We start from the raw sequence: 18,556 nt of genomic DNA on the forward strand, positions 1-18,556 counted from the left end.
AATTCTGGGTTCGATTCCCAGCCGATGCACCTCGCGCAGCCACGTTGATGCTAAACAGGTTTCAGCACAGCTTCCAGACTAAAACAGACTAGGAAGAAAGGCCTGGCTATTTACTTCCAAAACTCAGCCAGTGAAAACCCTATAGATCACAATGGCCTGATCCCCAACCTATCATCCCCAACCGAATGACAGAGGACCAGGCAGGGTTTTGTGCATGGGGTCACCATGAGTCAGGGGCTGACTTGACAGCAGCTAACAGCAACAACAAAAATAACTGATTTAAGACACCTCGTACTTGAGGCTAATAATACAATCTTTGTGGCATAACTATCATTGCATTAAGAGCCCTGGTGATGCAGTAGTTAAAGCACTCAGCTGCTAACTGCAAGGTCATTGGTTAGAACTCACCAGCCACTCCACAGGAGAAAGATGGGACAGTCTGCTTCTGTAAGGATTACATCCTTAGGAACCCCATGGGGCAGTTCTACTCTGTCCTATATGGTCATGATGAGTCCAAACCGACTCAACGGCAATGAATATCACAGGATTAATCGGGGAATGCCATTCCAGCCAGTCGCCTGATGGCCAGGAGAGCACGTGTTTGGCACACACCTAACCTAGTGGAGGGAGGGAGGCAGGGAGTCCCATCAGGACTCCAGGGGGAAGAGCTGTGAAAGAAAAGAAAGGCTTCTGAAGGCAGGGGGCGCTGTCTGCAGGGACAGGAGCTGTGAAAGAAAAGTAAGGCTTCTGAAGGCAGGGGGCGCTGTCTGCAGGGACAGGAGCTGTGAAAGAAAAGTAAGGCTTCTGAAGGCAGGGGGCGCTGTCCTTGGGGACTGGAGCTGAGACCATTCCAAGAGACACTCCTGGCTACTGAACTGGAATCAGAGGCTTAGAACCCAGCCTTCCAGTGGCACTCAAGTTCTCCTGGCCACACTACAGATTTCTTTGGTTAGCTTGTTTTCATTCCTTTGATTTTACTATTCACAGGAAAGAGCGTGTGTTGATATTCTGTGCAAAGAATGTGCATCCTGGGTGGTCTAATTGGCCTTGTGGTGGGTGCAAAGGAAAAGAAGGGGCAGAAGGAAGCACTGCTCACAGGACGTCTCAGAGGACTGAAGCACGAGGGGTTTTCATATAACGCTGGATGACCATAAATATGTCATCCTGCTGGGCTGTGTGCTCCGTCTTCTTCTGCTTGTTATGGATTGAACTGTGTCCCCAGAATTTATATGTTGTAAATCCAAACCCCTGTACTTGTGGAAAGGAGCCCTGGAAGCACAGTGGTTAAGCGCTCGGCCGCTGACCAAAAGGTGGGTGGTTCAAACCCACCAGCCCCTCTGTGGGAGAAAGATGTGGCAGTCTGGTTCAGTAAAGATTATAGCCTTGGAAACCCTATGGGGCAGTTCTACTCTGTCACATGGGTCACTATGAGTGCAAATCGACTGGAAGGCACACAACAACAGACTTGTGGATGTAATACCATTTGGGAATAGGGTTTTCTTTGTTCTTTTCATGAGCCCGTATCAGTATAAAACCCATTGCCATCAGTTGATCCCAACTCATAGCTACCCTATAGGACAGAATAACACTGCCCCATAAGGTTTCCAAGGAATGATGGATTTGAAATGCAGACTGTTTTGTTAGTAGCCATAGCTCTTAACCACTGCGCCACCAAGGCTGTGTAGGATGTGTCTTAAACCAATTACTTCTGAGATATAGAAAGAGCAGATTAGGCCCAGAAGCAAGCAAGCACAAATGGAGAAAGATGGATGCCACATGGAGACCACCAAGGAACCAAGGAAGAGAAGCTGAAAGAGTCAAGGATTTTCCCCCAGATTGGCCAGAGAAAGGCTTCCCTGAAATCCAGCTCCCTGAATTAGGACTTCTAGCCTCCGAAACTGTGAGAAAATAAATTTCTGTTCATTAAAGCCACTCACTTGTGGTATTTTTGTTATAGCAGCACTAAAAACTAAGACGCCTCCTGAACTGTGGACAAAAAAAAAACAATGCTGAGGTGAATAATAAATGTTGCACCATGGGGTAGATAGGGGTGAGAGATGGACAGGTGGAAACTAACACCCCTGACACAGACAAGAATTAACCGCGTGCCTTATCAATTTTTTTTTTCTTATCTCATTGAATCCACACAGCAACCTGAAAGGTAACTAGCACATAAGCGTTTTACAGATGGAAACAAATTAAAACAAAGGACAGGCTCACAGAGAGAAGTAACACAGCCGGGAAGCTTTAGACCCAGAAGTTAAGTCCCAACCAGAAAGCCAGTTGTCATCAAATCAATTCTGACTCATGGTGCCCCCACGTGGGTCAGTTAGAACCACACGCCATAGGGTTTTCAAATGGCTGAGTTTTTGGAAGTAGATCGCCAGGCCTTTCAAACCTCCATCCTTTCGATTAGCAGCCGAGCACATTAACCATTTGCACCATCCGGGAACTCCAGAGTTGAGCCCAGCTCTATCCATTCCTAAGGCCTCTCTTTTTCCCGCTACCTCCCAGGGCAATGAGGACTCTGAAAATCACACAGCAGTTCTGCCTTGTGTATGAGTTCCTTGTATAGCTATCTTAGGCCAAACGTACTTACTTCTGCAAATTATCGGTTTAATAGAGGTCTCATTAGCATAGACACAAGCTGGATGAAGTATTTCTTAGCTAGCCTAGACATATCCATTTAACTATTAGGCTGTATCCTCTTTCCAGAATAGGAATGGACAGGGTCAGTAATGAGATTTTGATCTTAAGAAGGTTAAATTACCACATCTAAGTAGCTGTGGAATGCTTGTTTTGCCTTCTGAGGCAGGCCAGGGCCCAGAAAGCAGATTACTGGGGTTGTGCAAGCCGATACATGCCCTGCGTCCAGGACCAGGGTGATGAGGGCAGAAAGGCGAGCCTCAGAGAAGGGGGTTTAGACTCTGCCCCTGTGTGCATGCATTTGACTCAGTGGGTCTTTCCTCAGCATCTGCACTGACATAAGAAGAGCTGAGGCCAGAAACTGCTTGAAGACCAGTCCACCACTCACCTTATCCCTCTGCGTAATACCAGAGCTCCCAGCGCTGGCTGAGTTTTTCCTTCTTCTTCCAAATGATTGGATGTCCATATGTTTAATGCAGACAGATGCCAGGGTCCTCTTAGAGCCAAACATTTGGAGAACGGAGCACTGAGAATATTCACTTATGGACTTTTTATTCAGATATTTGGCATTGTGTAAAAACAGCCCAGTTTTCATAATAAAGCCTAAGAATGGATAGGGCTAGCTAGTGATAGGAGAGAATGGAGCCACATCTAAGCCAGCATATGTTTTAAAGCTAGTGAACTCTTTGGAGGCTGAAGTTCTATTGGGGTACAAGGACCCCCATCACAGAAAGCCAAAGTGGACCCAGCCCTGTGGCCAGGATGAGATCACAGCTTCTGGGGCTGAGGTGACCTCAGGTTTTACCTGATGCAGCCAAGAGCAGGAAGAGCCAAGGGCAAGTGAAACCATGTTCTCAGGGGTTTAGGCCAAGGCTCCAGCTGCTGTGGGAGCGACTGTAACTCACAGTGACCCCATGTGTATCAGAGCAGAACTGTGCTCCATTTTCGATGGCTGGTTTTTCGGAAGTAGATTGCCAGGACTTTCTTTTTCTTTTTTTCACTTTAGACGAAGGTTTACAGAGCAAATTAGTTTCTTGTTAAACAGTTAATACATATGTTGTTTTGTGATATTGGTTACCAACCAATATTCTCCGCTTCTTGACCTTGGGTTCCCTGCTACCAGCTTTCCTGTCCCCCCTGCCTTCTAGTCCTTGCCCCTGGGCTGGTGTGCCCATATAGTCTCATTTTATTTTATGGGCCTGTCTAATCTTTGGCTGAAGGGTCAACCTCAGGAATGACTTCAGTACTGAGTTAGAGTGTCCGGGAGCCATATTATTGGGGTTTCTCCAGTCTCTGTCAGACCAGTAAGTCTGGCCCTTTTGTGTGAGTTGGAATTTTGTTCTACATTTTTCTCCAGCTCTGTCTGGGACCCTCTACTATGATCCCTGTCAGAGCAGCTGCTGGTGGTAGCCGGGAACCATCTAGTTGTGCTGGACTCAGCCTGGTGGAGGTTGTAGTACTTGTGGTCCACTAGTCCTTTGGACTAATCTTTCCCTTGTATCTTTGGTTCTCTTCATTCTCCCTTGCTCCAGATTGGTTGGGACCAGCGGAGTATCTTAGATGACTGTTCACAACCTCTTAAGACCTCAGACGCTACTCGCCAAAGTAGGATGTAGACTATTTTCTTTGTAAACTATGTTATGCCAATTGAGCTAGATGTTCCCTAAGACCATGGCCCTCAGGCCAGGGTTTTCTTTCAAAGTACCTCTGGGAGAACTTGAACCTCCAACCTTTTGGTTAGCAGCTGAGCACAGTTGCACAACCCAGGCACTCCAGACCAAGGTTAGAGAAGGCTAATTCTGTTGTCAGATATCAACTAAGTGTGGGACAGAGTCCAGGGGATAAGGAGTCAAGTGGTGATAATTCAAAGAGCAGAGAAGCAAGGACACAGGTCCAAGACCATTTCTGTGACTGGGGCCAAACTCTAAGTGGCAGCCAGAAGCGGCAGGTTTAGAAAGGGCGACCATGCAGGGCATGGATGTGCTGGGCCTGTTCAAGAAGAGCTTCTGGGAAACATACTTGTTCTCTAAGCACTACAGCTGCCAGGGAAAGACCTCTGGGGCCACATGTAATGGATGGCTTTTGTGTGGCCTTTCTCGCTATGGTCTTGTAACTTCCGCCCAGGTGATTGATCAGGACTGTGTAATAGGGTAATTGTAGCCCACCAAGGGGCTTGGTCAGTTTCGCCATTCTGCTATGCTTCAAATAAGCCACCCCACAGGCAGGAGAAAGAAGAGACCACAACCATCAAGGAAGGAGAGACCAGTAGGAGAGATCCCCAGAAGACAGTGCCGTGGGCTTCCCGGCCCACGGAGCAAGAAAGCTGAGTGCCTTTGGGCAGAGACTGAGGGCCAGGGAGAGGTATGCCTGTGAGCACAGCTGGGAAGAAGCTGTCCTGATGGAAGAACTGTATCCTTGAGTGTTCCTGAGCCTGAATTGTAACCTGTTACTTCCCTAATAGACCCCATAATTGTGAGTATGGTCTGTGAGTTCTGTGTGGCCATTGCAATAAATTACTGAACCCAGCAGAGAAGTAGAAAATGCTGTGAGAGGGATGGTTAATGTCAGAGTTGGTAAAGATGGCGGAGAGAAGAGGTATGTCTGACCCCTGCCTCATAAGAATCAGCCTTTGGCTGTTGATCTTGATTCTCCTTCCCCCTTTGAAGTTATAGGAGGTCAGACGCTGCCCCCAAGCCACTTTTACACAAGGACAACTGGTTTCCTTTGGTGTCATCCAGGTTAATGCACCAAACCCCTGCCCTGGTGGACTAAGAGGGTATGAAAAACATACCATACATTTATGCCCAAAAACATGTTGCTGTTATTGTATGCTGTCGAGTGGATTTTCAACTCATAGCAACCCAGTGTGACAGTGTAGAACTACCCCATATGGTTTACTAGGCTGTAATCTTTACAGAAACAGATTGCCAGGTCTTTCTCCCACAGAACTACTGGGTAGGTTTGAACCACCAACCTTTCAGTTAGCAGCCAAGTGCTTAACTACTGAGCCACCAAGGCTGCTTCCCAAGAACATATTACCCGAAAAAAAAACATTGCAATCGAGTCAATTCTGACTCATAGCGCTGCTATAGGACAGAGTAGAACTGCCCCATAGTTTCCAAGGAGCGCCTGGTGGACTCAAACTGCCAACTGTTTGGTCAGCAGCCATAGCACTTAACCACTACACCAGCAGGGTCTCCCCAAGAACATGGACTCCATTAAATTGCAGGTCCTAGTAGAGGTAGGAAAGAAAAGGTGGACTAGCCTGGAAATAGTATAAAAGCCAAAAACCCACTGCTATTGACTCAATTCTGACTCATAGTGACCCTATAGGACAGAGTAGAATTGCCCCATAGAGTTTCCAAGGGACACCTGGTGGATTTGAACTGCTGACTTCTTGGTTAGCAGCCATAGTACTTAACCACTACACCACCAGAGTTTCCAAAAATAGCATAGCTAATCATTAAAATATAGGACCTCGGGTTCAGACAGACTGGGGTTCAAATTCCAGCTCTGCAATTTAGTAGATGTGTTCCAGGAACAGGGGAACTAACCTCTCAGAAACCTCAGCTGCCCGATAATGCTGCCTCCTTCCTGTGTCTCCGTGTCTCTTCCCTGTCTACAAGACACCACTCAGAAGGGATTAGGTTTAGGACCCACCCTACTCCAGTACGACCTCACTAACATGAGAAAAGAAAAACCCTAATCCCAAACACGGTCACATTCATAGATACAGGGATTAGGACTTCAACATATCCTTTTGGGGGACACAAATCAATCTATACCACATACTGTAGCAGCATTTAGGGAAAAGGCGGGGGGAGCCGGCCCAGGGGGTGGAAGTGACATATGCACAGGTTGATTTCTTTTCTTTTTTTTAAATAATATTTCATTTTGTTTTCAGTGACAGCTTACACAGTAGTTTAGGTTCCCATTCAACAGTTTCTACTCAAGTTGTTCAGTGACATTGGTTACCTTCTTCACAATGATCGAATATTCCCATTATTTCCATTCTGGTTGCTCCATTTCCATTAATCTAGTTTCCCTGCCCATTTACATTCTCACCTTTGTTTTAAAGTAATTGCTACAGGCAGACTTTAACTTTTCCTCAAACACAGAGAAGTTCCGCTCTCTAAGCAGAGTTTAAAAGGACCGTTTATACGGGTTACCTATATTCCACACCAAAAAGGATTTTTACAACTCATTATTTTCCTCAATTACCCCCACATGTCTGTCAGTTTGTCATACTGTGGGGCTTGTGTGTTGCTGTGATGCTGGAAGCTATGCCACGGGATGGAGAAAGCTTTCAGGACCTTCATGTGCTGATGTGGCAAGACTCAAAATGAGAAGAAACAGCTGCAAACATCCATTAATAATCGGAACCTGGAATGTACAAAGTAAGAATCTAGGAAAATTGGAAATTGTCAAAAATGAAATGGAACACATAAACGTCGCTATCCTAGGCATTAGTGAGCTGAAATGGACTGGTATTGGCCATTTTGAATTGGACAATCATATTGTCTACTATCCTGGGAATGACAGCTTAAAGAGGAATGGTGTTGCATTCATCATCAAAAAGAACATTTCAAGCTCTATCCTGAAGTACAACGCTGTCAGTGATAGAAAAATAGCTATACACCTACAAGGAAGACCAGTTACTATGACTATTATTCAAATTTACACACCAACCACTAAGGTCAAAGGTGAAGAAATTGAAGATTTTTATCAGCTGCTCCAGTCTGAAATTGATCAAACATGCAATCAGGATCCATTGATAATTACTGATGATTGGAATGAGAAAGTTGTAAACAAAGAAGAAGGAACAGTAGTTGGAAAATATGGGTTTGTGATAGAAACAATACCAGAGATCGAATGATATAATTTTGCAACGACCAACGACAACTTCATTGCAAATACCTCCTTTCACCAACATAAACAGCGTTTTTTATACACACGGACCTCACCAGATGGAACACACAGGAATCAAATTGACTACATCTGTGGAAGAGACGATGGAAAAGCTCAATATCATCAGTCAGAACAAGGCCAGGGGCCAACTGTGGAACAGACCATCAATTGCTCATATGAAAGTTCAAGCTGAAAGTGAAGAAAATCGGAGCAAGTCAACGAGAGCCAAAATATGACCTTGAGTATATCCCACCTGAATTTAGAAACCATCTCAAAAACAGATTTGACTCATTGAACACTGGCGACCGAAGACCAGACGAGTTGTGGATGGACATCATCCATGAAGAAAGCAAGAGGTCATTGAAAAGACAGGAAAGAAAGAAAAGACCAAGATGGATGTCACAGGAGACTCTGAAACTTGCTCTCGAAAGTCGAGCAGCTAAAGCAAAAGGAAGAATTGATGAAGTAAAAGAACTGAACAGAAGATTTCAAAGGGCCTCTCAAGAAGACAAAGTAAAGTACTGTAGTGACATGTGCAAAAAGCTGGAGCTGGAAGACCAAAAGGGAAGAACACGCTCGGTGTTTCTCAAGCTGAAAGAACTGAAGAAAAAATTCAAGTCTCAAGTTTAAATACTGATGGATTCTATGGGGAAAACATTAAACGACGCAGGAAGCATCAAAAGAAGATGGAAGGAATACACAGAGTCATTATACCAAAAGAATTAGTTGACGTTCAACCATTTCAAGAGGTGGCACATGATCAGGAACCGATGGTACTGAAGGAAGAAGTCCAAGCTGCTCTGAAGGCATTGGCAAAAAACAAGGCTCCAGGAAGTGATGGAATATCAATTGAGATGTTTCAACAAACAGATGCAGCGCTAGAGATGCTCACTTGTCTATGCCAAGAAATATGGAAGACAGCTTCCTGGCCAACTGACTGGAAGAGATCCATATTTATGCCTATTCCCAAGAAAGGTGATCCAACCAAATGTGGAAATTATAGAACAATATCATTAATATCACACACAAGCAAAATTTTGCTGAAGATCATTCAAAAATGGCTGCAGCAGTATATCAACAAGGGACTGCCAGAAATTCAGGCCGGTTTCAGGAGAGGACGTGGAACCAGGGATATCATTGCTGATGTCAAATGGATCCTGGCTGAAAGCAGAGAATACCAGGAGGATGTTTACCTGTGTTTTATTGACTATGCAAGGGCATTCGACTGTGTGGATTCTAAATAATGGATAACATCGCAAAGAATGGGAATTCCAGAACACTTAATTGTGCCCATGAGGAAACTGTACACAGATCAAGAGGCAGCCGTTCAAACAGAATAAATGGATACTGAGTGGTTTAAAGTCAGGAGAAGTGTGCTTCAGGGTTGTATCCTTCCATCCTGCCTATTTAAGCTGCATGCTGAGCAAATACTCCAAGAAGCTGGACTCTACGAAGAAGAACGGGCATCAAGGCTGGAGGAAGATAGATTAACCTGCGTTCTGCAGATGACACAACCTTGCTTGTTGAAAGTGAAGAGGACTTGAAGCACTTCCTGATGAAGATCAAAGACCACAGCCTTCAGTATGGATTAGACCTCAATGTAAACAAAACAAAAATCCTCACAGCTGGACCAGTAAGCTACATCGTGATAAATGGAAAAAAGATTAAAGTTGTCAAGGATTTCATTTTGTTTGGATCTGCAATCAACACCCATGGAAGCAGCAGTCAGGAAATCAAAAGATGCATTGCATTAGGCAAATCTCCTGCAAAAGACCTATTTAAAATGTTGAAAAGCAAAGATGTCACCTTGAAGACTAAGATGTGCCTGACCCAAGCCATGGTGCATCGCCTCATATGCATGTGAAAGCTGGACAATGAATAAGGAAGACCGAAGAAGAATTGATGCCTTTGAACTGTGGTGTTGGCGAAGAATATTGAATGTACCATGGACTGCCAAAAGAACAAACAAATCTGTTTTTGAAGAAGTACAACCAGAACGCTCCTTAGAAACAAGGATTGCAAGACTTTGTCTCACATACTTTGGACATGTTATCAGGACAGATCAGTCCCTGGAGGACATCATGCTTGGTAAAGTAGAGGGTCATTGAAAAAGAGGAAGGCCCTCAACGAGATGGATTGACACAGTGGCTGCAACAATGGGCTCAAGCATAACAACAATTGGGAGGATGGCACAGGATCGGGCAGTGCTTCGTTTTCTTGTACACAGGGTCACTATGAGTCAGAATCAATGTGACACGCCTAACAACAACTCCTGTCAAGTAGGTCTCTGGTGGCACAAACAGAGTGTGCTCAGCAACTAACGTAAAGGTCAGTGGTTCAAACCCACCCAGCAGCTCCGTGGAAGAAAGGCCTGGCAACCTGCTTCCATAAAGATTACAGGCAAGAAAACCCTATGGAGCAGTTCCCCCCTGTGACACATGTGGTCACCATGAGTTGGAATTGACTCTACGGCGATAGGCAGTAGGGGTAACAGCATCCTCATAGAAGTGTTGGGATTGTGGAGCAGGGAAAAGAAGCTAAAGGGGAAGTTCTACAGAGATGTCTGAGGAAGCAGCAGCATGGTGTGGTGGGAGGGACCAATAGACCAAGACGGAGGGGACTCTTGCAACCAGCTGTGCGGCCAGGGGGAGTCACCCACCCTCACATCTTCCATTTTCTCATCTGTGAGAGGGAAAGGGCTTAGACAGCCAGCCCAAGTAAACACTACATACCAGTAACCATTGAGTCAGCGCCAACTCATGGCAATCCACGTGTGTCAGAGTAGAACTGCGTTCCACAGGGTTTTCAATGGCTAGCTTTTTGGAAGTAGATTGTCAGGCCTTTCTTTCGAGGTGCCTCTGGGTGGACTTGAATAGCCAGCTTTTCCATTAGCAGCTGAGTATGATAACTGTTTGCACCACCACCGAACCCCAAATGCGATGTAAACCAAAAAACCAAACCCATTGCCATCGGAGTTGATTCCAACTCATAGCAACCCTGTAAGACACAGTAGAACCGCCCCATAGGGTTTCCAAAGAGTAGCTGGGGCATTCAAACTGCTGACACTTTGGTTAGCAGCCGTAGCTCTTAACCACTGTGCAACCAGGGCTCCCAAATACTATATAACCCTCCAAAAAAGTATATATATATACACTAAATACTATATAGCTGTTACTTATTATTGTGAATTCATTATTATTGATTTTATGAATATACACGTTCTTTTCTAATGAACTTCTAGAAGCATCCTGGTTTTTACATCAGTTATGAATCTTTTTAATAAGGAATAGGCACTAGTTCAATCATCGCCAACTTCCAAGGAAACAAAACTAAACGTCAGGGGGAGGGAAAGACAGAGCAGAGCCCCAAATTAGTGAGTTTAGGGAGCAGACGACATTGATGCTTCCGGCCGAGGTTGTTAAAGAAATAAGTTTTTGTAACGTGGTATATATACGTACGGTAGCATATTATTCAGCCATAAAAAAGAACGAGGTACAAACACGTACTACAATGTAAATGAACCTTGAAAACGTTACTCTCAGTGAACTAAGTTACACACAAAGGACAAATATTGTATGATCCCACTTATACAAAGTGTCATGTATTGAATTATGTTCCCCTAAAAATGTATGTATTAACTTGGTTAGGCCATGATTCCCGGTATTGTGTGGTTGTCCTCCATTTTGTGATTGTAATTTTACGTTAAAGAGGATTAGGGTGGGATTGTAACACCCTTACCAGGTCACATCCCTGATCCAATATAAAGGGAGTTTCCCTGGGGTGTGGCCTGCACCACATTTTATCTCTCGAGAGATCAAAGGAAAGGGAAGCCGGCAGAGAGGGGGGACCTCATACTTCCAAGAAAGCAGCACTGGGAGAAGAATCCATCCTTTGAACCTGAGGTTCCTGCGCCGACATGCGGCCAGACCAAGGGAAGACTGATGACAAGGACCCTCCTCCAGAGCCCACAGAGAGAGAAAGCCTTCCCCTGGAGCTGACGCCCTAAATCTGGACTCGTAGCCTACTTCACTGTGAAGAATAAATTTCTCCTTGTTAAAGCCATCCACGTGTGATAGTTCTGTTACAGCTGCACTAGATGACTAAGACAATATATATGTTTTAACTGGTCCCAGCTGTTTGGATAGGAGAGTGCAGACAGCCTGGCTGGTCTTCATGGAGATATCTCACTGGTTCTGTTTCCCTAGAGAATCCTAAGACAGCAGGTAAGGGGCTTTTGCCAAAATTGGAAGGCACTCATTACCCTGGGGAAACCCTGGTGGCGTAGTGCTTAAGACCTATGGCTGCTAACCAAAAGGTCAGCATTAGAATCTACCAGGTGCTCCTTGGAAACCCTATGGGCCAGATCTACTCTGTCCTGTAGGGTTGCTATGAGTCAGAATCACCTCGACGGGAACAGGTTTTGTTGTTTTGTTTTGTTTTTAATTACCTTAGCCTATAAAATTTGTCTATTAGGAGGCTCGTTTGAAAAATATCTCAGTATGCATCCGTATCCCTAAATGAAGCATTGCTTGGTTTGCATGTTTGTGAGCCTTATATAAATGGGGTCATTGAGTACATGTTCATTTGTGAATTGCTTGTTTTCCACGACATTGCTGCTGACATTGTTTTCCAGGTGAACACATGAGCTGTAACTCATTTATTTTTCACCATTTATAGCACAATTTTTGTATTCCTCTTGGGCACATCGTGTTATTTCCAGTGTTTTGTTATTATGGATAATTCTGCTGGAAAAAAAAAAATGCTTGTGCCTGTCTCCTGGTGCTCATATGGGAAAGTCTCTCTTGGGGGTACAGAGTGGAATTGCTGGCTCCTGGTTTGTGCTGGAGCCCTGGTGGTGCAGTGGTTAGCATCCAGCTGCTAACCAAAAGGTTACTGATCTTTTACCAGACACTCTTTGGAAATCCTGGGGGTGGTTCTACTCCGTCCTATATGCTATGAGTCGAAATCGACTCGATGGCAGTGGGTTTGGTTTTTACGATGGTTTGTGCATCTCTACTTTTCTAGATAATGTTATTTTCTCCCCAAAGTAATTGTGCTAATTTACACTTGCACCAGTAGTACTTTGCTCGCGTCCTTGGTATTCTCTGGATTTTTCATTTTTTCCAGGCTGGGGGTGTCAAAGAGCATCTCCTCCTGGTTTTAATTTGCATTCCCTGATTGACAATGAAGCGGAGCATTTATACACGTCCTTGGCCGTTTGTGTTTCCTCTTCTGTACTATTCCTGTTGCATCTGTCTTCTCTGTTTGTATATTTACGGTTTATCTTTTTCTTAGTGATTTTCAGAAGTTATTTTTATATTCTTGTAGTTTCTACATGTTACAAATATCTTCTCCTTGTTTGGACTTATTATTGTAAGTTTTGTGGTTGTCATTATTGTTGTTGTTGAGAATACACACAGCAAAACATACACCAATTCAACAGCTTCTACATGTATAATTCAGCGACAATGATTACGTTCTTGGAGCGGTGCAATCATTCTCACCCTCCTTTTCTGAGTTGTTCCTCTCCCGTTAACATAAACTCACTAACCCCTAAGGTTCCTATCTAATCTTTTGAGTTACTGATGTCAGTGTGATCCCATATACCCAAACCAAAACCAAACCCAGTGCCGTCGAGTCAATTCCGACTCATAGCAACCCTATAGGACAGAGTAGAACTGCCCATAGAGTTTCCAAGGAGCGCCTGGCGCATTCGAACAGCTGACCCTTTGGTTAGCAGCCGTAGCCCTTAACCACTTCGCCGTCAGTGTTTAGATAGTGTTAAAAGAGCTCAAGGCAGTGTCACTCTTTTAATAAGGTCTTATAAACCAAACCAAAACCAAACTCATTGCCGTTGAGTAGATTCTGACTTATGGCAACTCCATGTGTTATAGAGTAGAACTGCTCCATAGGTTTTCATGGCTGTGCTCTTTGTGAAAGCAATCTCCAGGCCTTTCTTCCATGATGCTGCTAGGTGGGTTCAAACTACCAACCTTTAGACCAGAGTCTTATGTTGTTGTTACTGTTGTTGTTAGGCACCATCGAGTTGGTTCTGACTCATAGCAGCCCTGCATACAACAGAACAAGACACTGCCCTATGCTGCACCACCCTTCCGATTGTTGTTATGTTTGAGCCCGTTGTTGCAGCCACTGTATCAATCCATCTTGTCAGTGCTTGTCCTCTTTTTCGATGACCCTCTCTACCTTACCAACATGATGTCCTTCTCCAGGGACTGGTCCCTCCTGATAACATGTCCAAAGTACATGAACTGTAGTCTTGCTTCTAAGGAGCATTCTGTCTGTACTTCTTCAAAGACAGATTTGTTCGTTCTTTTTGGCAGTTCATGGTATATTCAATATTCTTTGCCAACACCATAATTTAAAGGCATCAATTCTTCTTCGGTCTTCCTTATTCATTGCCCAGCTTTTGCATGCATATGAAGCGACTGAAAGTACCATGACTTGGGTCAGGCACATCTTAGCCCTTGAAGTAACGTGTTTGCTTTTCAACACTTTAAAGAGATTTTTTGGAGCAGATTTGCCCAATGCAATTTGTCTTTTGATTTCTTGACTGCTGCTTCCATGGGCATTGGTTGTGGATCCAAGTAAAATGAAATCCTTGACAACTTCAATCTTTTCTCCATTTATCATGATGTTGCTTATTGGTCCAGCTGAGAGGATTTTTCAGTAGTCCTATAATAGGGTCTCCCGGTACTTCTTAAATAAGGTAAAGGAATTTATCAGTGGTCCTTTCATTGTTTGCACTTCTGTGTAATGTTTAAGAAATCCTCTACCTTAAGGTCTTAAAGATGTTCTATATTTTCTTCTGAAAGGTTTAAAGTTTCGCTTTTTGAGTCTCTAATCAATCTAGGGTGGGTTTTTGTACAAGATGTGCTGTAGGGCTCCTATGGATAATCATGAAATAGTCTAGCACCTCCCCATTTTTCTGTAGTGCCACTTTTGTTATTTATTGAGTTCCCCAATATATAGTTTCCAAATGTTTCTGGCCTCTTTCTCTTGTTCCAATGGTCTGTTTGTCCATCCCTGTACTGACACCCCACTGTCTTGATTACTATTGCTTTGTAATGAGGCTTAAGAGCTAGTACACAAAATCCTCCCACTCTGTTCTTTTTTTCCTTCTGGACCATGTTGGCTATTCTTGGACCTTTGCCTTCCACATACATATCACAATCAGTTTGCCAACTTCCATGAAAAATCATGTTGGTATTTTTAACAGAAATGCTCTAAATCTAGAGCTCAAATTTGGAAAAATGGACATGATTTCCAAGAATATACCACATTCTCCATTTATTTATTTCTCCCTTAAGGTCTTTCAATGAAGTTGAATATGTTTTTACACATCTTTTATTAAATTTATTCCTGAGTACCTTATAGTTTTATTGCTATTGTAAATGATAGCTTTATCTACTTAAATTTCCCAATGTTGCTGGTGGATAAAAGTGCAACTGGCTTGTTTATATTGGGCTTATAGCTGGAAAACTTGCTAACAACTCTTGTTAATTTTTAAAAAATTGTCCATGATTCTATATAAATAATCATAATGCCTATTAATAATGACAGTTTTATTTCTTCTTTTCTAATCCTTACACCTAATAAATCTTTTTTTTTTTTCTTTTTCCTCTTGTTACTGATTAGAAGTAGTGACAGCAGGAGTTTTTGTCTTATTCCTGATTTCTAAAGGACCAACTTTTTATATTTTATCATCAAGTATAGTATTTACTATAAATTATTTTTTATATAGATGTCCTTTATCAGGTTCAGAAAGTTCCTTTCTTTTTCTGGTTTGCTAAAAGTCTTTATCACAAATTGATATTGGATTATATTGAACAGTTTTTCTGCTTTTATTGAGAGAGCTTTATGTGGATTTTATCCTTTATCTGTGAATGTGGTAAATTGTATCAGTAGATTTCAAATGCTGAAACAATCTTGCATTTCTGGGATAAATTCTCATACCAAAGAAAAAGAGAAGCTCTTTAAAGGTGGTCAGAAAGAAGAGAGAAATTACCTATGACAGAACAACTACTAGATTGACTGCTGACTTCTTAGCAGTAACACATGAAGCCAGAAAACAGTGGAAAGATGTTTTCAAAGAGCTAAGAGAGAATAGCTGTCAACTTAGAATGTATATCCAATGAATGTTTCTTCCAGGAACAAATAAGAAACAAATATATTTCAGACCAACAAAAACTAAGGAAATTTACTAACAGCCAGCTCTCACTACAGCAAAAGACCAGGTCACCACTGGTAAAGTGTTGTGGAGACCACCAAAAACAAAAAACTCACAGGAACCAAAAAAGAAGGTATACGCCTTCTCATCACTTATTGACTATCTCATTATCTGACTTTTCACATTTATGACAATAGTAAAAAATCCACTACTCAACTATTTTGCACATTAACAACGCATGCCTGGCAGTAATGAACGCAGTGGTGGGAGGCAAGAGTAACACTGGCTGTGATGGTTAAGGTTCTGTGTCAACTTGACTGGGCCATGATTCTCAGTGGCTTGGCAGTTATATAATGATGTAATTTGTCAGTTATGTCATTATGTAGTCATCCTCCATTTTTTGATCTGATGTGGTCATCCTCCATTTTTACGTAATACTTATTTCACATAATGACTTGGTTTTTGGAAACTAACCATGTTGATAAGTGAGAAGAAGGTGTAGTAGATGCCTTTGAGGTGTCAGCCTGATCCTTCTCCTCTTTATCTGAAAACTAACAAAACACAGTTTTCAAAAAGTTGAAAGGATGACCCTCATACAATATAAAATAAACAAGTCAAATATTTGTACAACTCATTTATGAGGAAGTCAACAGGATAGTGAAACTGGTTCAAAGGAAAAGTATAAGTTGAGGAGTTTTATAGTCATTGAAGAAAGAAAATGTTGGAATAAGATGGCTAGGCTAGATAAGAAACTGATTAATGTGCTGCTGGGTAATAAAATCATAACCTTGGGTTATCTATTCTCCAGACAGAAATTATTTGCATCTCTTGTTGTAATTGTTAGTTGCCTTAGAGTAATTCTGAGTCACGGTGACCTTGTGTGTTACAGTGTAGAACTGCCCCATAGGATTTTCTCAGCTGAAATTTGAATGGAAGCAGGTCTTTTCTTCCCTGGCACTACTGGGTGGGTTCAAATCACCAACCTTTAGGTCAGCAAACCTAAAAACCATTTGTGCCACCCAGGGACCTGAACAAAAATCTAGGCATTACCATAACTTCACAGGGACTGGGCCTTTAATTAGTAGTAGAAAGTGAGTCAAATAAAGATTCATGCCCCTAGATAATTAAATAACCCTTAGTTGATCACACAATTCTCCAACGTGACATTGAAAGAACATGCTGCCCTCCTTTTGCCTTATGTCCAAGTTTGAGATAATTTTACTTAACAGAACAAATCCCCATCTACTAAATGAACCATGGCAGTAATGTGGTTATTACACAACTCTGTCCCTGCCTACAGCCTAGGTCTCAACTGACCCAACCTGGACTGCTCAGCTTCTCTACCAGGTATCAGGAATTGGGACAGTCTCAAGGTTCCCCCTTGAACTGGTGAGCAAAGACTGCCATTTCGTGGCAACTATGTTTGTAGGTATTCATGCCAAAGACCAAAATGGATGTCAGAAGACACACTGAAAATTTCCCTTGAATATAGAGCAGTGAATTGAAGAAATGATGAAGAAAAAGAGCTGAATAGAAGATTTTAAAGGGTGGCTCAAGAAGACAAAGTAAAGTATTATAATGAAATGTGCAAAGACCTGGAATTAGAAAACCAAAAGGGCAGAACATGCTCGGCATCTCTCAAGCTGAAAGAACTGAAGAAAAAATTCAAACCTTGAGTTGCAATATGGAAGGATTTTATGGGCAAAATATTAAATGACGCAGGAAGCATCAAAAGAACATGGAAGAAAAACAGAATCACTGTACCAAAAAAAATTGGTCAATGTTCAACCATTTCAGGAGGTAGCATATGATCAAGAACAGATGGTACTGAAGGATGAAGTCCAAGCTGCACTGAAGGCATTGACAAAAAAACAACGCTCCAGAAATTGATGGAGTACCTATTGGGACATTTCAACAAACAGATGCAATGCTGAAAGTGTGCACTTATCTATGCCAAAAACTTTGGAAGACAGCTACCCAGCCAACTGACTGGAAGAAATCCATATTCATGCTCATTCAAAGAAAGGTGATCTAACAGAATACGGAAATTATCGAACAATATCATGAATATCACACTCAAGTAAAATTTTACTGAAGATAATTCAAAAACAGTACATGGACAGGGAACTGCCAGAAATTCAAGCCAGACTCATAAGAGGGTGTGGAACGAGGGATTTCATTGCTGATGACAGATCAGATGGATCTTAGCTGAAAGCAGAGAATACCAGAAAGATGTTTACCTGTGTTTTATTGACTATGCCAAGGCATTTGACTGTGTGGATCATGACAAATTATGGAATTCCAGAACACTTAATTGTGCTCCTGTGGAACCTGTACATAGACCAAGAGGCAGTCGTTTCAATAGGATAAGGGGATACTACGTGTGTGGTTTAAAATCAGGAAAGGTGTGCACTGCGGTTGTATCCTTTCACCATACTTATTCAATCTGTATGCTGAGCAAATAATCTGAGAAACTGGACTATACCAAGAAGAATACGGCATCAGGATTGGAGGAAGACTCATTAACAACCTGCATTATGCAGATGACACAAACTTGTTTGCTGAAAGCGAAGAGGACTCAAGGCACTTACTAATGAAGATCAAAGACCACAGCCTTCAGTATGGATTACACCTCAACATAAAGAAAACAAAAATCCTCACAACTGAACAAATAAGCAACTTCATGATAAATGGAGAAAATTGTACAGTTGTTAAGGATTTTAATTTATTTGGATCTACAATCAACACCCATGGAAGCAGCAGTCAAGAAATCAAACAACGTGTTGTTTTGGGCAAATCAGCTGCAAAAGACCT

Source organism: Loxodonta africana, chromosome 8, assembly GCF_030014295.1.
Source record: "Loxodonta africana isolate mLoxAfr1 chromosome 8, mLoxAfr1.hap2, whole genome shotgun sequence".
In the NCBI taxonomy this organism is placed as follows: Eukaryota; Metazoa; Chordata; class Mammalia; order Proboscidea; family Elephantidae; genus Loxodonta; species Loxodonta africana.